The sequence below is a fragment of the Somniosus microcephalus genome, chromosome 4, assembly GCF_052327205.1.
Source record: "Somniosus microcephalus isolate GS21.2 chromosome 4, FLI_Smic_1.0, whole genome shotgun sequence".
Lineage (NCBI taxonomy): Eukaryota > Metazoa > Chordata > Chondrichthyes > Squaliformes > Somniosidae > Somniosus > Somniosus microcephalus.
In genome coordinates this window covers 76,713,522-76,736,137 of record NC_140990.1, presented here as the reverse complement: position 1 = coordinate 76,736,137, position 22,616 = coordinate 76,713,522, and the positions used below count along the sequence as shown (strand labels likewise).

At 49.7% G+C, this 22,616-nt stretch overlaps 1 pseudogene; it reads right to left on the bottom strand.

Moving 5' to 3' along the window:
* Positions 1–19,867: 19,867 nt before the first annotated feature.
* On the bottom strand, positions 19,868–20,747 carry LOC147119276 (uncharacterized; annotated as a pseudogene).
* Positions 20,748–22,616: the final 1,869 nt, after the last annotated feature.

The window sequence follows — 22,616 nt, the reverse complement described above, 5'->3', positions numbered from 1 at the left end:
CTGACACCAATCTCCTCCTGTCTGATAAAAACCAGCCCCACAGTCACTGACACCAATCTCCTCCTGTCTGATATAAACCAGCTCCACAGTCACTGACACCAATCTCCACCTGTCTGATATAAACCAGCTCCATAGACACTGACACCAATCTCCTCCTGTCTGATATAAACCAATCCCCGTCACTGACACCAATCTCATCCTGTCTGATATAAACCAGCCCCACAGTCACTGACACCAATCTCCTCCTGTCTGATATAAACCAGCCCCTCAGTCACTGACACCAATCTCCTCCTGTCTCATATAAACCAACCCCACAGTCACTGACACCAATCTCCTCCTGTCTGACTTAAACCAGCCCCTCAGTCACTGACACCAATCTCCTCCAGTCTGATATAAACCAGCCCCTCAGTCACTGACACCAATATCCTCCTGTCTGATATAAACCAACCGCACAGTCAGTGACACCAATCTCCTCCTGTCTGATATAAACCAACCCCAGTCACTGACACCAATCTCCTCCTTTCTGTTGGAAAACAACCCGTCACTGACACCAATCTCCTCCTGTCTGACATAAACCAACCCTAAAGTCACTGACACCAATCTCCTGTCTGATATAAACCAACCCCACAGTCACTGACACCAATTTCCTTCTGTCTGATATAATCCAATCCCACAGTCACTGCCACCAATGTCCTCCTGTCTGATATAAACCAACTCCACAGTCACTGACATCAATCTCCTCCTGTCTGATATAAACCAGCCCCACCGTCACTGACACCAATCTCCTCCTGTCTCTTATAAACCAACCCTTCACTGACACCAATCTCTTCCTGTCTGATATAAACCAGCCCCCCAGTCACTGACACTAATCTCCTCCTGTGTGAAATAAACCAACCCCAGTCACTGACACCAATCTCGTCCTGTCTGATATAAACCAACTCCACAGTCACTGACACCAATCTCCTCCTGTCTGATATAAACCAACCCCACAGTCACTGACACCAATCTCCTCCTGTCTGATATAAATCAGCCCCACAGTCACTGACACCAATCTCCTCCTGCCTGATATAAACCAACCCCACAGTCACTGACACCAATCTCCTCCTGTCTGATATAAACTGACCCCACAGTCACTGACACCAATCTCCTCCTGTCTGATATAAACCAACCACACAGTCACTGACACCAATCTCCTCCTGTCTGATATAAACCAGCCCCACAGTCACGGACACCAATCTCCTCCTGTCTGATATAAACCAACCCCACAGTCACTGACACCAATCTCCTCCTGTCTGATATAAACCAGCCCCACAGTCACTGACACCAATCTCCTCCTCTCTGATATAAACCAACACAACAGTCACTGACACCAATCTCCTCCTGTCTAATATAAACCAACCCCGCAGTCACTGACACCAATCTCCACCTGTCTGTTATAAACCAACCCCAGTCATTGACACCCACCTCCTCCTGTCTGATATAAACCAACCCCACAGTCACAGACAGCAATCTCCTCCTGTCTGATATAAACCAGCCCCAGTCACTGACACCAATCTCCTCCTGTCTGATATAAACCAACCCCACAGTCACTGACACCAATCATAAACCAGCCCCAGTCACTGACACCAATCTCCTCCTGACTGATATAAACCAACCCCACAGTCACTGACACCAATCTCCTCCTGTCTGATATAAACGAGCCCGTCACTGACACCAATCTCCTCCTATCTGATATAAACCAACCCCACAGTCACTGACACCAATCCCCTCCTGTCTGATTTAAACCAGCCCGTCACTGACACGAATCTCCTCATGTCTGATATAAACCAACCCCAGTCACTGACACCAATCTCCTCATGTCTGAAATAAACCAACCCCACAGTCACTGACACCAATCTCCTCCTGTCTGATATAAACCAACCCCAGTCACTGACACCAATCTCCTCCTGTCTGATATAAACCAGCCCCAGTCACTGACAGCAAGCTCCTCCTGTCTGATATAAATTAACCCCACAGTCACTAACACCAATCTCCTCCTGTCTGATATAAACCAGCCCCAGTCACTGACACCAATCTCCTCATGTCTGATATAAACCAACCCCACAGTCACTGATACCAAGCCTCTCCTCTCTGATATAAACCAGCCCCAATCACTGACACCAATCTCCTCCTGTCTGATATAAACCAACTCCACAGTCACTGACACCCATCTCCTCCTGTCTGATATAAACCAGCCCCTCAGTCACTGACACCAATCTCCTCCTGTCTGATATAAACCAACCGCACAGTCAGTGACACCAATCTCCTCCTGTCTGATATAATCCAATCCCACAGTCACTGCCACCAATCTCCTGCTGTCTGATATAAACCAGCCCCACAGTCACTGACACCAATCTCCTCCTGTCTGTTATAAACCAACCCGTCACTGACACCAATCTCTTCCTGTCTGATATAAACCAGCCCCCCAGTCACTGACACTAATCTCCAACTGTGTGATATAAACCAACCCCAGTCACTGACACCAATGTCCTCCTGTCTGATATAAACCAAACCCACAGTCACTGACACCAATCTCCTCCTGTCTGATATAAATCAGCCCCACAGTCACTGACACCAATCTCCTCCTGACTGATATAAACCAACCCCACAGTCACTGACACCAATCTCCTCCTGTCTGATATAAACTGACCCCACAGTCACTGACACCAATCTCCTTCTGTCTGATATAAACCAACCCCACAGTCACTGACACCAATCTCCTCCTGTCTGATATAAACCATCCCCACATGCACGGACACCAATCTCCTCCTGTCTGATATAAACCAACCCCACAGTCACTGACACCAATCTCCTCCTGTCTGATATAAACCAGCCCCAGTCACTGACACCAATCTCCTCCTGTCTGATATAAACCAACCCCACAGTCACTGACACCAATCTCCTCCTGTCTGATATAAACCAACCCAACAGTCACTGACACCAATCTCCTCCTGTCTAATATAAACCAACCCCACACTCACTGACACCAATCTCCACCTGTCTGATATAAACCAACCCGAGTCACTGACACCCACCTCCTCCTGTCTGATATAAACCAACCCCAGTCACTGACACCAATCTCCTCCTGTCTGATAAAGACCAACACCACAGTCACTGACACAAATCTCCTCCTGTCTGATATAAACCAGCCCCAGTCACTGACACCAATCTCCTCCTGTCTGATATAAACCAACCCCACAGTCACTGACACCAATCCCCTCCTGTCTGATATAAACCAGCCCGTCACTGACACCAATCTCCTCCTGTCTGATATAAACCAACCCCACAGTCACTGACTCCAATCTCCTCCTGTCTGATATAAACCAGCCCCAGTCACTGACACCAATCTCCTCCTGTCTGATATAAACCAACCCCACAGTCACTGACACCAATCTCCTCCTGTCTGATATAAACAAACCGCACAGTCACTGACACCAATCTCCTCCTGTCTGATATAAACCAGCCCCACAGTCACTGACACCAATCTCCTCCTGTCTGATAGAAACCAGCCCCTCAGTCACTGACACCAATCTCCCCCTGTCTCATATAAACCAACCCCACAGTCACTGACACCAATCTCCTCCTGTCTGATATAAACCAGCCCCAGTCACTGACACCAATCTCCTCCTGTCTGATATAAACCAACCCCACAGTCACTGACACCAATCTCCTCCTGTCTGATAAAAACCAGCCCGTCACTGACACCAATCTCATCCTGTCTGATATAAACCAGCCCCACAGTCACTGACACCAATCAGCTCCTGTCTGATATAAACCAGCCCCTCAGTCACTGACACCAATCTCCTCCTGTCTCATATAAACCAACCCCACAGTCACTGACACCAATCTCCTCCTGTCTGACTTAAACCAGCCCCTCAGTCACTGACACCAATCTCCTCCTGTCTGATATAAACCAGCCCCTCAGTCACTGACACCAATATCCTCCTGTCTGATATAAACCAACCGCACAGTCAGTGACACCAATCCCCTCCTGTCTGGTATACACCAGCTCCAGTCACTGACACCAATCTCCTCCTGTCTGATATAAACCAACCCCCCAGTCACTGACACCAATCTCCTGCTGTCTGATATAAACCAACCCGACAGTCACTGACACCAATCTCATCCTGTCTAATATAAACCAACCCCACAGTCACTGACACCAATCTCCATCTGTCTGATATAAACCAACCCCAGTCACTGACACCAATCTCCTCCTGTCTGACATAAACCAACCCCACAGTCACTGACACCAATCTCCTCCTGTCTGATATAAACCAGCCCCAGCCACTGACACCAATCTCCTCCTGTCTGATATAAACCAACACCAGTCACTAACACCAATCTCCTCCTGTCTGATATAAACCAGCCCCAGTCACTGACACCAATCTCCTCCTGTCTGATATAAACCAACCCCACAGTCACTAACACCAATCTCCTCCTGTCTGATCGAAACCAGCCACAGTCACTGACACCAATCTCCTCATGTCTGATATAAACCAACACCACAGTCACTGACACCAATTCCCTCCTGTCTGAAATAAACCAACCCCACAGTCACTGACACCAAACTCCTCATGTCTGATATAAACCAGCCCCACAGTCACTGACACCAATCTGCTCCTGTCTGATATAAACCAGCCCGTCACTGACACCAATCTCCTCCTGTCTGATATAAACCAACCCCAGTCACTGACACCAATCTCCTCCTGTCTAATATAAACCAGCCCCAGTCACTGACACCAATCTCCTCCTGTACGTCATAAACCAACCCCAGTCACTGACACCAAACGCCTCATGTCTGATCTAAACCAGCCCCAGTCACTGACACCAATCTCGTCCTGTCTGATAAAAACCAACCCCAGTCACTGACACCAAACTCCTCATGTCTGATCTAAACCAGCCACAGTCACTGACACCAATCTCCTCCTGTCTGATATAAACCAACCCCAGTCACTGACACCAATCTCCTCCTGTCTGATATAAACCAGCCCCAGTCACTGACACCAATCTCCTCCTGTCTGATATAAACCAGCCCCAGTCACTGACACCAATCTCCTCCTGTCTGATATAAACCAACCCCACAGTCACTGACACCAATCTCCTCCTGTCTGATATAAACCAACCCCACAGTCACTGACACCAATCTCCTCCTGTCTGATATAAACCAATCCCAGTCACTGACACCAATCTCCTCCTGTCTGATAAAAACCAGCCCGTCACTGACACCAATCTCATCCTGTCTGATATAAACCAGCCCCACAGTCACTGACACCAATCTCCTCCTGTCTGATATAAACCAGCCCCTCAGTCACTGACACCAATCTCCTCCTGTCTCATATAAACCAACCCCACAGTCACTGACACCAATCTCCTCCTGTCTGACTTAAACCAGCCCCTCAGTCACTGACACCAATCTCCTCCAGTCTGATATAAACCAGCCCCTCAGTCACTGACACCAATATCCTCCTGTCTGATATAAACCAACCGCACAGTCAGTGACACCAATCTCCTCCTGTCTGATATAAACCAACCCCAGTCACTGACACCAATCTCCTCCTGTCTGACATAAACCAACCCTAAAGTCACTGACACCAATCTCCTGTCTGATATAAACCAACCCCACAGTCACTGACACCAATTTCCTTCTGTCTGATATAATCCAATCCCACAGTCACTGCCACCAATGTCCTCCTGTCTGATATAAACCAACTCCACAGTCACTGACATCAATCTCCTCCTGTCTGATATAAACCAGCCCCACCGTCACTGACACCAATCTCCTCCTGTCTCTTATAAACCAACCCTTCACTGACACCAATCTCTTCCTGTCTGATATAAACCAGCCCCCCAGTCACTGACACTAATCTCCTCCTGTGTGAAATAAACCAACCCCAGTCACTGACACCAATCTCGTCCTGTCTGATATAAACCAACTCCACAGTCACTGACACCAATCTCCTCCTGTCTGATATAAACCAACCCCACAGTCACTGACACCAATCTCCTCCTGTCTGATATAAATCAGCCCCACAGTCACTGACACCAATCTCCTCCTGCCTGATATAAACCAACCCCACAGTCACTGACACCAATCTCCTCCTGTCTGATATAAACTGACCCCACAGTCACTGACACCAATCTCCTCCTGTCTGATATAAACCAACCACACAGTCACTGACACCAATCTCCTCCTGTCTGATATAAACCAGCCCCACAGTCACGGACACCAATCTCCTCCTGTCTGATATAAACCAACCCCACAGTCACTGACACCAATCTCCTCCTGTCTGATATAAACCAGCCCCACAGTCACTGACACCAATCTCCTCCTCTCTGATATAAACCAACACAACAGTCACTGACACCAATCTCCTCCTGTCTAATATAAACCAACCCCGCAGTCACTGACACCAATCTCCACCTGTCTGTTATAAACCAACCCCAGTCATTGACACCCACCTCCTCCTGTCTGATATAAACCAACCCCACAGTCACAGACAGCAATCTCCTCCTGTCTGATATAAACCAGCCCCAGTCACTGACACCAATCTCCTCCTGTCTGATATAAACCAACCCCACAGTCACTGACACCAATCATAAACCAGCCCCAGTCACTGACACCAATCTCCTCCTGACTGATATAAACCAACCCCACAGTCACTGACACCAATCTCCTCCTGTCTGATATAAACGAGCCCGTCACTGACACCAATCTCCTCCTATCTGATATAAACCAACCCCACAGTCACTGACACCAATCCCCTCCTGTCTGATTTAAACCAGCCCGTCACTGACACCAATCTCCTCCTGTCTGATATAAACCAGCCCCAGTCACTGACACCAATCTCCTCATGTCTGAAATAAACCAACCCCACAGTCACTGACACCAATCTCCTCCTGTCTGATATAAACCAGCCCCAGTCACTGACACCAATCTCCTCCTGTCTGATATAAACGAGCCCGTCACTGACACCAATCTCCTCCTGTCTGATATAAACCAGCCCCAGTCACTGACACCAATCTCCTCATGTCTGAAATAAACCAACCCCACAGTCACTGACACCAATCTCCTCCTGTCTGATATAAACCAGCCCCAGTCACTGACACCAATCTCCTCCTGTCTGATATAAACCAGCCCCAGTCACTGACAGCAAGCTCCTCCTGTCTGATATAAATTAACCCCACAGTCACTAACACCAATCTCCTCCTGTCTGATATAAACCAGCCCCAGTCACTGACACCAATCTCCTCATGTCTGATATAAACCAACCCCACAGTCACTGATACCAAGCCTCTCCTCTCTGATATAAACCAGCCCCAATCACTGACACCAATCTCCTCCTGTCTGATATAAACCAACTCCACAGTCACTGACACCCATCTCCTCCTGTCTGATATAAACCAGCCCCTCAGTCACTGACACCAATCTCCTCCTGTCTGATATAAACCAACCGCACAGTCAGTGACACCAATCTCCTCCTGTCTGATATAATCCAATCCCACAGTCACTGCCACCAATCTCCTGCTGTCTGATATAAACCAGCCCCACAGTCACTGACACCAATCTCCTCCTGTCTGTTATAAACCAACCCGTCACTGACACCAATCTCTTCCTGTCTGATATAAACCAGCCCCCCAGTCACTGACACTAATCTCCAACTGTGTGATATAAACCAACCCCAGTCACTGACACCAATGTCCTCCTGTCTGATATAAACCAAACCCACAGTCACTGACACCAATCTCCTCCTGTCTGATATAAATCAGCCCCACAGTCACTGACACCAATCTCCTCCTGACTGATATAAACCAACCCCACAGTCACTGACACCAATCTCCTCCTGTCTGATATAAACTGACCCCACAGTCACTGACACCAATCTCCTTCTGTCTGATATAAACCAACCCCACAGTCACTGACACCAATCTCCTCCTGTCTGATATAAACCATCCCCACATGCACGGACACCAATCTCCTCCTGTCTGATATAAACCAACCCCACAGTCACTGACACCAATCTCCTCCTGTCTGATATAAACCAGCCCCAGTCACTGACACCAATCTCCTCCTGTCTGATATAAACCAACCCCACAGTCACTGACACCAATCTCCTCCTGTCTGATATAAACCAACCCAACAGTCACTGACACCAATCTCCTCCTGTCTAATATAAACCAACCCCACACTCACTGACACCAATCTCCACCTGTCTGATATAAACCAACCCGAGTCACTGACACCCACCTCCTCCTGTCTGATATAAACCAACCCCAGTCACTGACACCAATCTCCTCCTGTCTGATAAAGACCAACACCACAGTCACTGACACAAATCTCCTCCTGTCTGATATAAACCAGCCCCAGTCACTGACACCAATCTCCTCCTGTCTGATATAAACCAACCCCACAGTCACTGACACCAATCCCCTCCTGTCTGATATAAACCAGCCCGTCACTGACACCAATCTCCTCCTGTCTGATATAAACCAACCCCACAGTCACTGACTCCAATCTCCTCCTGTCTGATATAAACCAGCCCCAGTCACTGACACCAATCTCCTCCTGTCTGATATAAACCAACCCCACAGTCACTGACACCAATCTCCTCCTGTCTGATATAAACAAACCGCACAGTCACTGACACCAATCTCCTCCTGTCTGATATAAACCAGCCCCACAGTCACTGACACCAATCTCCTCCTGTCTGATAGAAACCAGCCCCTCAGTCACTGACACCAATCTCCCCCTGTCTCATATAAACCAACCCCACAGTCACTGACACCAATCTCCTCCTGTCTGATATAAACCAGCCCCAGTCACTGACACCAATCTCCTCCTGTCTGATATAAACCAACCCCACAGTCACTGACACCAATCTCCTCCTGTCTGATAAAAACCAGCCCGTCACTGACACCAATCTCATCCTGTCTGATATAAACCAGCCCCACAGTCACTGACACCAATCAGCTCCTGTCTGATATAAACCAGCCCCTCAGTCACTGACACCAATCTCCTCCTGTCTCATATAAACCAACCCCACAGTCACTGACACCAATCTCCTCCTGTCTGACTTAAACCAGCCCCTCAGTCACTGACACCAATCTCCTCCTGTCTGATATAAACCAGCCCCTCAGTCACTGACACCAATATCCTCCTGTCTGATATAAACCAACCGCACAGTCAGTGACACCAATCTCCTCCTGTCTGATATAAACCAGCCCCAGTCACTGACACCAATCTCCTCATGTCTGATATAAACCAACCCCACAGTCACTGATACCAAGCCCCTCCTGTCTGATATAAATCAGCCCCAGTCACTGACACCAATCTCCTCCTGTCTGATATAAACCAACTCCACAGTCACTGACACCAATCTCCTCCTGTCTGATATAAACCAACCCCACAGTCACTGACACCAATCTCCTCCTGTCTGATATAAACGAACCCCACAGTCACTGACACCAATCTCCTCCTGTCTAATATAAACCAACCCCACAGTCACTGACACCAATCTCCATGTGTCTGATATAAACCAACCCCAATCACTGACACCAATCTCCTCCTGTCTGATGTAAACCAACCCCACAGTCACTGACACCAATCTCCTCCTGTCTGATATAAACCAGCCCCAGTCACTGACACCAATCTCCTCCTGTCTGACATAAACCAGCCCCAGTCACTTACACCAATCTCCTCCTGTCTGATATCAACCAACCCCACAGTCACCGACAACAATCTCCTCCTGTCTGATATAAACCAACCCAACAGTCACTGACACCAATCTCCTCCTGTCTAATATAAACCAACCCCACAGTCACTGACACCAATCTCCACCTGTCTGATATAAACCAACCCCAGTCACTGACACCCACCTCCTCCTGTCTGATATAAACCAACCCCACAGTCACTGACGCCTATCTCCTTGTCTGATTGAAACCATGCCCACAGTCAATGACACCAATTTCCTCCTGTCTGATATAATCCAATCCCACAGTCACTGCCACCAATCTCCTCCTGTCTGATATAAACCAACTCCACAGTCACTGACACCAATCTCCTCCTGTCTGATATAACCCAGCCCCACAGTCACTGACACCAATCTCCTCCTGTCTGTTATAAACCAACCCCAGTCACTGACACCAATCTCTTCCTGTCTGATATAAACCAGCCCCCCAGTCACTGACACTAATCTCCTCCTGTGTGATATAAACCAACCCCACAGTCACTGACACCAATCTCCTCCTGTCTGATATAAACCAACTCCACAGTCACTGACACCAATCTCCTCCTGTCTGATATAAACCAGCCCCACAGTCACTGACACCAATCTCCTCCTGTCTGAGATAAACCAACCCCACAGTCACTGACACCAATCTCCTCCTGTCTGATATAAACCAACTCCACAGTCACTGACACCAATCTCCTCCTGTCTGATATAAACCAACCCCAATCACTGACACCAATCTCCTCCTGTCTGATATAAACCAGCCCCAGTCACTGACACCAATCTCCTCCTGTCTGATATAAACCAGCTCCACAGTCACTGACACCAATCTCCTCCTGTCTGATATAAACCAATCCCAGTCACTGACACCAATCTCCTCCTGTCTGATAAAAACCAGCCCCAGTCACTGACACCAATCTCCTCCTGTCTGATATAAACCAGCCCCACAGTCACTGACACCAATCTCCTCCTGTCTGATATAAACCAGCCCCTCAGTCACTGACACCAATCTCCTCCTGTCTGATATAAACCAACCCCACAGTCACTGACCCCAATCTCCTCCTGTCTGACATAAACCAGCCCCTCAGTCACTGACACCAATCTCCTCCTGTCTGATATAAACCAGCCCCTCAGTCGCTGACACCAATCTCCTCCTGTCTGATATAAACCAACCCCACAATCACTGACATCAATCTCCTCCTGTCTGATATAAACCAACCCCACAGTCACTGACACCAATCTGCTCCTGTCTGATATAAACCAGCCCCTCAGTCACTGACACCAATCTCCTCCTGTCTGATATAAACCAACCACACAGTCACTGACTCCAATCTCCTCCTGTCTGATATAAACCAACCCCACAGTCACTGACGCCTATCTCCTTGTCTGATTGAAACCATGCCCACAGTCAATGACACCAATTTCCTCCTGTCTGATATAATCCAATCCCAGTCACTGCCACCAATCTCCTCCTGTCTGATATAAACCAACTCCACAGTCACTGACACCAATCTCCTCCTGTCTGATATAACACAGCCCCACAGTCACTGACACCAATCTCCTCCTGTCTGTTATAAACCAACCCCAGTCACTGACACCAATCTCTTCCTGTCTGATATAAACCAGCCCCCCAGTCACTGACACTAATCTCCTCCTGTGTGATATAAACCAACCCCACAGTCACTGACACCAATCTCCTCCTGTCTGATATAAACCAACTCCACAGTCACTGACACCAATCTCCTCCTGTCTGATATAAACCAGCCTCACAGTCACTGACACCAATCTCCTCCTGTCTGATATAAACCAACCCCAGTCACTGACACCAATCTCCTCCTGTCTGATATAAACCAGCCCCACAGTCACTGACACCAATCTCCTCCTGTCTGAGATAAACCAACCCCACAGTCACTGACACCAATCTCCTCCTGTCTGATATAAACCAACTCCACAGTCACTGACACCAATCTCCTCCTGTCTGATATAAACCAGCCCCACAGTCACTGACACCAATCTCCTCCTGTCTGATATAAACCAACCCCAGTCACTGACACCAATCTCCTCCTGTCTGATATAAACCAGCCCCACAGTCACTGACACCAATCTCCTCCTGTCTGAGATAAACCAACCCCACAGTCACTGACACCAATCTCCTCCTGTCTGATATAAACCAGCCCCACAGTCACGGACACCAATCTCCTCCTGTCTGATATAAACGGACCCCACAGTCACTGACACCAATCACCTCCTGTCTGATATAAACCAACCCCACAGTCACTGACACCAATCTCCTTCTGTCTGATTTAAACCATCCCCACAGTCACTGACAGCAATCTCCTCCTGTCTGATGTACACCAACCCAACAGTCAGATACCAATCTCCTCCTGTCTGATATAAACCAACCCCACAGTCACTGACGCCAATCTCATTCTGTTTGATTGAAACCATGCCAACAGTCACTGACACCAATCTCCTCCTGTCTGATATAAACCAACTCCACAGTCACTGACATCAATCTCCTCCTGTCTGATATAAACCAGCCCCACAGTCACTGACACCAATCTCCTCCTGTCTGTTATAAACCAGCCCCCCAGTCACTGACACCAATCTCCTCCTGTCTGATATAAACCAACCCCAGTCACTGACACCAATCTCCTCCTGTCTGATATAAACCAACCCCACAGTCACTGACACCAATCTCCTCCTGTCTGATATAAACCAACCCCACAGTCACTGACACCAATCTCCTCCTGTCTGTTAGAAACCAACCCCACAGTCACTGACACCAATCTCCTCCTGTCTGATATAAACCAACCCCACAGTCACTGACACCAATCTCCTCCTGTCTGTTAGAAACCAACCCCAGTCACTGACACCAATTTCCTCCTGTCTGATATACACCAGCCCCACAGTCAGATACCAATCACCTCCTGTCTGATATAAACCAACCCCACAGTCACCGACACCAATCTCCTCCTGTCTGATATAAACCAACCCCACAGTCAGTGACGCCAATCTCCTCCTGTCTGATATAAACCAACCCCACAGTCACTGACACCAGTCTCCTCCTGTCTGATATAAACCAGCCCCACAGTCACTGACACCAATCTCCTCCTGTCTGATAGAAACCAATCCCGCAGTCACTGACAACAATCTCCAGTGTATGTCAGACTGAAGTTGTTTACAATCCTGATGAGCTTTTACGCTATTCCTAGTTGAGTTCGAGATCTCCAATGAAACACTCCACACACCTTAATCCCCCTGAGCACAGGCTTTATTTTTAATATGTAGATTCTACAGTGATACAACTCCTATACTAAATGAGTGCAAAATATTTACATGGGAGATTCTACAAAGGAATATTTATTGTAATATTTACAATATTTTTATAGTTATATAGTAAGACGCATAATCTAACAAGCTGTATCCATGAACTCAGACTTTGATCATTGCCAAGCCTGAGGAGAGGTACGAAAGGATGTTCGACTCTTTTAAAATGCCAATTAGAATGACATTGTCATCAATCGATGTCACATTACTGAGAGGGCCCCCTTTTTAAAGGGGCACAAACAATCAACTCCAAATTATAATTAAATCAGATCCGAATACTGTTGCTGGTGTTGACAATTGACTCCAGTCCCTCCGGTGCCCACCGGTCACGGAAGGCCTCCAGCGTCCCGGCGGACACCGCGTGCTCCCTCTCCAGGGACAGCCCGAAGGATGTTCCACCTTGGCTGTAGCCGTCAGCTTTCTTCTTCCCGGGGTGCTCTCTGACCTGAGCTACAAACTGTTCCTGTATTTAAAGCCCAATCAGGTACAGCCCATGTGACCCTGGTTACCTCGGCCAATCAAACCATTGAGCTGAAAGACATTTATCAAACAAAGCATTCCATTGGATGGCTGTTTAGGGTTCATCGAGTAACCGCTTCCTGTTCATTGGAGCTACGAGGAATCTGCGAGTCAGAACAATGTCAGAGTTTGCTTTTACTGGGGCATTTCAAGAAATAAATGGCCTTCACGGTTCCATTCAGTCCACACAGGCAGAGTTTTCAGCTCTGCTGGTTCTGTTCACACGAGGTCTGTTTCAGCTTAAAAGGGATAATTATAGCCTGTTCTGTCTGAGGTGATTACAAGCTAATAGTTCACTAGACGCGGGTCTTTAATACAAAGTTTACTCAGATTAAACATACATATACATAAAACTAGGAAGACTTTACTTTTATGACTCTATTTCATATTAAATCTGATCTTCTAATAAAACCCAGCTTTCTTACTGTCCACTCCTGGAGGCCCCACTCCCTGAGCCTACAACCTTCAGCAGGGTCAGTGGTGGAGTTCCACAGCGAGAGTGATCCCAGAGTAACTGTCGGGATCGCATCCCCGTGGATGTTCCGGTCATGTATTTTTAGTTATCCTGGTGTCTAACACACACATCAATAAAACAGGGAATTCCTGGAAACACGCTGCAGGTCCTTCTTTATCTGGAGATCAAATGTCTGTTGTATAATTGTACCAGCAGTTAACAGGCTCCTGTGAACTCCTCCGTCTGCTATTTTAATGTAGGCTTTAACCAATTTATTTTAAACGGGTTTATATTAACTGAGTTAACGCCTGCCTTAAAATGGTAGACTCAGGACTGTCACACAATCATGTTAAATCTTCGTGGAATAATTACCTGTGATTTTTAGACGAGAAACTTAAACCTGCCGTGTCACTTTCAGTCAGGAGCAGATCGCTGTTTTACACCAATCTCTGATTTGACAGCACATTTCCAGCGTTCACCGTTGTTCTTCCTGACTCTTGTAAAGGGGCCTTCTGTTCCATGCCTAGGAGCTCTGAACCATGGAAGGGAGCGGCTGGGACACATTTCTTACACGTCTCAAGATTAACTCACATGGGGACTTTGCTGTCAGTGAAGAGAGACAAGAAAGGCCAAAGTGCCGTTTGCCCCTCTCAGTGTGGCCCTGAAGGACTGTGTCCAGGCTGAAGTTCTGTTCCCCCCGTACGATCCTCCCCCAGATTGTCCTTTCTGAGCTCCAGCCAGGTGATGCTAAACACTCAGGTGGGAAAGAAGAAAATCTACAACAATGACCTAGAAATTCAGTTGGTTGCGCCAGCCGGTAGCGCCTTAGGAGGAGTAGATGTCGGGCGCTAGGCGGCTAGCGGCCGGGCGCAGCGCGATCTGCGCCTCGCCCCAACTTCACTCAAGGTTTAGCGGCGGCGCAAAGTCTTTGCACGCGCTCAGCTGCGCGCGCAGATCATGACATCATTTCCTCGTGCAACGCCCTTTGTGCGCCCCAAACCGGAAATTCAGTCGCGACGCCCCATTGTGCGCCTGGCGCCCCTTGCGACTGTTAGAGTGGAACGGTGCTCAGTCGATGCGGGGCGCGGGGGGCGCAAATTAAAGGGCACTCCTCCTGCACTAGAAAAGGCTGCCATTTCGCAGCACTCCTTCTTGAGAGACGGATCTTTGCAGAGAGACCAAGGTAGAGAGCTTTCTGCTTTGGCTCAACACTCGGACAGGTACTTGTGGCTTCAGGCCACAGCTTTCCAATTGTCTTTGCCTTCATTGACATCTCATTGTTTGCCAGCATATTATGGGGGCTGCAATGGGTGTAAACGCTGGCTTTCTCAATTACATCCAAAGGGCTCACAGACGCCGTGAGAGAGTGGCAGCCCTGGCTAGACGGAGAGGGGGCAACAGGCGTCGGCAAAGGAGGCCTTACCCACCCAGGGTATACCGCCAGCAGTTCTCCTATCTCAACATGTCTGACGAGCAGTGTGTTCGGAGGCTGAGATTCCAAAGGGAGGTGGTCACAGAGATCTGCCACCTGCTTGGCGGTGATCTGCAGCCACAGCTGAGGAGCAGGACGTCTCTGTCGGTGGCAGTGAAGGTGACGGTGGCTCTCAACTTCTATGCCACCGGCTCCTTCCAATCCGCTGCCGGGGACATTTCCAACATCTCCCAGTTCGCCGTGCATTGCTGCATCCGCCAGGTGACCAATGCCCTTTTCAAAAGGAGACGTCAGTTCATCTCCTTCTCCATGGCCCTTGCCAAGCAGCAACAGCGTGCAATGGGCTTTGCAGCACTCGCGGGCTTCCCCATGGTGCAGGGCGCCATTGACTGCACGCATGTGGCTTTGCGGGCACCTCTGGAGAATGCCGAGGATTACCGCAACCGGAAGGGCTACCATTCGCTGAACGTCCAGCTGGTGTGTGACCACAGGCAGCTCATCCTAGCTGTCAACGCCCGCTTTCCAGGCAGCAGCCACGATGCCTTCATCCTGCGCCAGACTTCTGTGGCAGACATGTTCCAGGCCCAGCCTCACCCACGAGGATGGCTTCTCGGGGACAAAGGCTATCCTTTGTGTACCTGGCTGATGACCCCGCTCCGTGCGCCCAGCACCCCTGCTGAAGAGGGATACAACGATAGCCATCAAGCGACCAGGAACATCATCGAACAAACAATCGGCGTCCTGAAGCAACGGTTCCACTGTCTGGATCGTTCCGGTGGAGCCCTACAATATTCGCCGGAGCGAGTCTCGCATTTCGTGGTCGTTTGCTGCATGCTGCACAACCTGGCTATCCGCAGGACTCAGCCACTGCCACCAGACATTGGAGGACCACCTGAGGAGGAGGAGGAGGAGGAGGAGGACCAGCATAGGAGGGAGGTTGGAAGTGCAAGGGCCGCCCGTCGCCGGCTTATTGAACGTCGGTTCTAGGCCCCCTCTCAAGGAATGGCTTGTGCCAATGTCAGCAGATGAATGTAGCCGCTCCACAAGCCCTCAGCCGAGCAGGGCAACCAGGACTTAACACAAAAACCATGCACAGTGCAATTTAACAACAATAATTTATTGCAAAACTCTGCCCTTCCCACATTACATCCTCATGTGGAGAAGCCCCCTCCAAAAACACAAAACTACCAGTCTCGGCCTTACAGAAAGAAAGAAAGACACCAGTCTCGGCCTTACAAAAACACAAAACTACCAGTCTCGGCCTTACAAAAAGAAAGAAAGACACCAGTCTCGGCCTTACAAAAACACAACTGCACCAGTCTCGGCCTTACAAAAAGAAAGAAAGACACCAGTCTCGGCCTTACAAAAACACAACTGCACCAGTCTCGGCCTTACAAAAAGCACCAGGCATTTGTGCATACCTTCTACTTTTTGCCCTGCGAGGGCGATGCCTTTCGCATCCTTGCCTGGCCCCTGCCCGCCCTGCAGCTCCTCCTCAATGAGAGCCCAGTGGCTGCAGCAAGGCTGGGGGAAGGCTGCTGAGGGGCAGATGGCGAGACGGCAGATGCCCTTCGGGGTCGGCCTGCACCAGCTCTGGCCTTGGAGTGGCCGGATGCTGACTGCTCCAACTCTGGCTGGCCGGCAGCAGTCTGTCCAGCGGCTCGTGGCAGCTGCAATGGCGGAGTGGCAGTGTCGGCTGCAGGAATGGTGCCAACCTGGCAGATCGCAGGTGCTCGCTGGTCGCCTGACACATTGGCACTCGCACGGGCCAGCACTGCAGCATGCGCAGCAAACAGCTGAAGAACAGGCTGCTGAGCTGCTGCTGCGCGGCGAGTGCCCTGGCGATGCCTGGCTGATCCAGCAAGGGTGGCAGCAGTTAGTGCCCGTGTGGCCCTGGTCTGTGTCCGCATGACAACAGCCAGTGAATAGACGGCACGACTGAGCACTTGGCTCGACGCCGCCTGTGCTGCCGCGAAGTCCTGTAGACTCCTGGCCTGTGCTGCTCCAAATTGCTGCACACTCCTTGACAAAGGCTCAATGGAGCCAGGCATCCTTGCCACTGCAGCCATGAGCTCATTGTGCCTGCGCTCAGCCTGGACGGCCATTTCCTCCAGTAGCCGCATCTCCTCTGCGCTGACCGTCGCAGGACTGGAGGCCGCACTCACCCTCTGGGGAGAAGTCCGCCGAGCTTCCCCACCCCTCCCACGTTGCTGCAGGTCGCTGGGCCCCGGAGCTTCACTCTCCTCCGACCCTTCCCCCCGGCTCCCCTCCAGGGAAGACGTGTCCCCTACATCGCCATGGGCTGGCGCGGCTGAGGGTGGCACTGATGGGCCGGCTTCCTCTTCCTCCTCCTCGTATTCCGAAGCGCTGACAGTGGCAGCTTGAGGGCCCGCCTCCTCACCTGGCGATTCACCTTCTGAAAGCAGGAAGGCACAAGAGTAACTTTAGAGTGAGGACAGGGCAGCAGCGAGGGAGGCATGAGTGCTGCCATTCACTGCATTGGTCGGACAGTGGCAAAGGATGCTGATCTGAGGCGCAAGTGGAACGAGAGAGGTCCAAAAGGTGATGCCCTTACCATTGGTGCCCAGAACAGGGTCGGCATCTCCACTGGCGACGGGGCCAATCAGCCGGCCTGCCATAATGTGCTCCACACGCTGGTCGAGGTCGGAGAGCTCTTTGACATCAGGGCAGCCTCCCCCGGTCTCAGTTCGGTTCCGCCGGTTGTGCGCCACCTTGGCCTGCAAGAGAAAGGACGGCCTCTAAGTACAGTGTGAAGCCCTGATCTTGTCTGCACTGCCTCCCATGGTCGAATAGCTTGTACAGTGTGAAGCCCTGATCTTGTCTGCACTGCCTCCCATGGTCGAATAGCTTGTACAGTGTGAAGCCCTGATCTTGTCTGCACTGCCTCCCATGGTCGAATAGCTTGTACAGTGTGAAGCCCTGATCTTGTCTGCACTGCCTCCCCTGGTGGACTGGCCCTGACAGTGTGAAGCCCTGATCTTGCCTGCACTGCCTCCCATGGTGGACTGGCCCTGACAGTGTGAAGCCCTGATCTTGTCTGCAATGCCTCCCATGGTGGACTGGCCCTGACAGTGTGAAGCCCTGATCTTGTCTGCAATGCCTCCCATGGTCGAATAGCTTGTACAGTGTGTAAAGTGCTGAATGTGCAAGTGATTTTCATGCCAGTCCCATAGCTGCTGGATGAGGGCTGGCCATTAGGGCTTTCAGATCCCTTTGTCCATCAAGTGAGGTGCACATGCAGGGATGAGGAGGACACTGGAAAGGGTACTCACCCTGACAACCCGAGTGAGGTCGTTGAACTTCTTCCGGCATTGCACAGGAGTCCTGGCAACCACGCTGTTGGAAGACACCCTGTTTGAGACCTCCCTCCAGGCTTTCCGGTAGGCGCTGGGCAGCGGCCTCTTGCCACCTTCTGGGAACAGAACATGGCGCCTGCGCTCCACTCCGCCAACCAGCACCCTCAGGTCACCGTCGCTGAAGCGCTGTGCTCTCTCCCTGGCCTTCTCCATAGCCCTGGGCGTTGTGCAGGTGAAGCTGAAGTGGTCAGGCCTAGGTTGAGGGCTGCAGTGTGCAGGGCGTGGCAGGCAAACAAATCCACCCTCCCCCTTTAAGAGCTGACTGGCGCCAGAGTGTCTGCCGTCAATCAACAACTCACCGCACCGGCGCTGCGCCCGGCCTCGGGGGTATCGCTCAGCACCACCGGCTTAGCGCCTAAAGATAGTCGTGCATCGCCTGCTTTAGCGCAGCAGCAACCTCTTGGGGCGATGCGACTGAATATCGGCGAAGGGGGCGCGACTTTGCGCCGGGCGCAAACTTTAGCGGCCGCCCGACTTTACCACCCCAAAAGTGGCTATACTGAATTTCTAGGCCAATGTGTTTTAAACAAAGCTGATTATTTGACATTTATAAAAGAAAGACTTGCATTTCTATAGCGCCTTTCATGACCTCAGGACATCCCAAAGCACTTACAGGCAATGAAGTACTTTTGAAGTGGAGTCACTGTTGTAATGTGGCAGCCAATTTGCATACAACAAGCTCCCACAAACAGCAACATGATAATGACCAGGTAATCTTATTTTTTTTGTTATGTTGATTGAAGGATAGATATTGACCAGGACACCGGGGATAACTCCCCTGCTCTTCTTCGAAATAGTGCCATGGGATATTTTACATCCACCTGAGAGCGCAGACGGGGCTGGTTTAACGTCTCCAGAATATTAAATTCCAGCCCAGTTATAGGGGTTATTAACATCAGCAGAAACAAACCCCAACTGTCAGAATGAACACGGTTCAGTCCTGGATGTGATTAACAGCAGCAATAACAGCAAAATTCAACCTCTGCAGTCACATGTGAACTCGCTGGTGTCTCAGTAGGTTGGATGAATCAGTGAATCTCTTCCCACACACACAGCAAGTGAACAGCCTCTCCCCAGTGTGAACATGCTGGTGTTTCAGTAGTTGGGATGAATGGGCGAATCCTTTCTCACACATAGAGCAGGTGAACGGCCTCTCCCCAGTGTGAACTCGCTGGTGTGTCAGCAGATCCTTTTTGCTTTTAAAGCACTTCTCGCAGTCAGAACATTTAAAAGGTCTCTCATCAGTGTGAACAAGCTGGTGTTTAGTAAGCTGGGATGACTGAGTGAATCCCTTCCCACACACGGAGCAGGTGAACGGCCTCTCCCCAGTGTGGGTGCGCTGGTGTACAGTGAGGTCAGATGATCGCCTGAACCCAGTCCCACAGTGAGAGCACCTGAACGGTCTCTCGTCAGTGTGAACACGTTGATGACACGTCAGTTCCCTGGAACTTTTTTAGCACTTCGCACAGTCCGGGCATTTAAAAGGTCTCTTGTCAGTGTGAACTCGCCGGTGTTTCAGCAGGGCAGAGGAATGAGTGCATCCCTTCCCACACTCGGGGCAGGTGAACAGTGTCTCCCCGGTGTGACTGCGTCAATGAATTTCCAGCTCAAACGGGTAATTGAATCCTTTCCCACAGTCTCCACATTTACACGGTTTCTCCCCAGTGTGACTGCACTTGTGTCTCGACAGGCCAGATGATCGACTGAAGCCTCGTCCACATTGAGAACACGTGTACGGTTTCTCCCCGCTGTGAACGGTGCTTTTTGCTTCCATGCTCAAATCTGATGATATTCAGGTCCCAATGAATCAAGTGACTCTGTCAGATCTTGATGTGATGTTTTATTTGAGTTTCCCGTCTTCAAATCCTCCCCTTCTAATACGTGTAAAATGAATTTAAAACAGGAAAAAGGGAGCGTGAGAGAGAACACACAAAAACACAAAGGCAGGTTGTGAAATTGAGCTCAATGAATCTGGTCATTTGTGGGGTCGGCACTAGAAAAAAGTGACCATGAAAGCTGCCGAATTGTCGTAAAATCCCAACTGGTTCACTGATGTCCTTCAGGGAAGGGAACCTGCCACCTGGTCTGGGCCTACACACGACTCTGGCCTCTATGGGAGGAGGGAGAGAGAGAGGTGGGAGTGGGAGGGGTCAAAGGAGAGAGACTTTATACATCTGCAGCTCGACAACAACTTTGACAAAAACTCCCAAACCCGCAACCTCCAGCTCATAGAAGGACAAGGGAAGCAGGTACATGGGAACACAATCACCACCAAGTTCCCCTCCAAGTCACTCACCATCCTGACTTGGACAAATATCACCGTTCATTGCTGAGTCGAAATCTGGTAACACCTGGCATTGTGGGAGTATCTTCACCACACGGACTGCAGCGGTTCAAGAAGAAGGCCCACCATCACCTTCTCAACGGGACACTGGGGATTGGCAATATATGCCGGCCTTGCTAGTGATGCCCATATCCCAAGAATTAATTTTTAAAATCTGTATGTAAAATGGAGTAAAAGCCTTTAAAGAAATAATTGTTCCTGAAACAATACTCTTTTACACTGTGCGAACAGTGTCTGCTTAGCAACCTAATCTCCCCCAGAATCCACCTCCCTTGACAGTCTCACATTGAAAATTGTTGGGTCCTCCTGGGCTCAGAAGTACTGGGTGTTAAACCCAGCAGCTTCTCCTCCATCTCCACTCCAGCTCAAACTGAAGCAACAAAAAGACCTACACAGGCGGCCAGGAACCGGCTTCCGTCAGCCTGCAATAAAACTCTTCCCCACAGCCTCTGACTAATGGTGGCCGCAGCACCCACAATTCCCCACGCCCCAGAAACTGCTCTGATTCTGATTGAGTTTTTCAATGAGGTAACAGAGAGGGTTGATGAGGGCAATGCGCTTAATGTGGTGTACATGGATTTCCAAAAGGCGTTTGACACAGTGCCACATAATAGGCTTGCCAGCAAAGTTGAAGCCCATGGAATAAAAGGGACAGTGGCAGCATGGATACGGAATTGGCTAAGTGACAGAAAACAGGGAATAATGGTGAATGGTTGTTTTTCGGACTGGAGGAAGGTATACAGTGGTGTTCCCCAGGGGTCGGTACTAGGACCACTGCTTTACTTGATATATATTAATGACTTAGACTTGGGTGTACAGGACACAATTTCAAAATTTGCAGATGACACAAAACTTGGAAGTATAGTGAACAGTGAGGAGGATAGTGATAGACTTCAAGAGGACAGACAGGCTGGTGGAATGGGCGGACACGTGGCAGATAAAATTTAACACAGAAAAGTGCGAAGTGGTACATTTTGGTAGGAAGAACGAGGAGAGGTAAAATAAACTAAAGGGTACAATCCTAAAGTGGGTTCATGAACAGAGAGACCTGGGGGTATGTGTGCACAAATCGTTGAAGGTGGCAGGGCAGGTTGAGAAAGTGGTTAAAAAAGCATACGGGGTCCTGGGCTTAATAAATAGAGGCATAGAGTCCAAAAGCAAGGAAGTTATGATGAATCTTTATAAAACACTGGTTCGGCCTCAACTGGAGTATTGTGTCCAATTCTGGGCACCGCACTTTATGAAGGATGTCAAAGCCTTAGAGATGGTGCAGAAAAGATTTACAAGAATGGTTCCAGGGATAAGGGATGAGGTACTTCAGTTACGTGGATAGACTGGAGAAGCTGGGGTGGTTCTCCTTAGAGCAGAGAAGGTTGGGAGGAGATTTGATGGA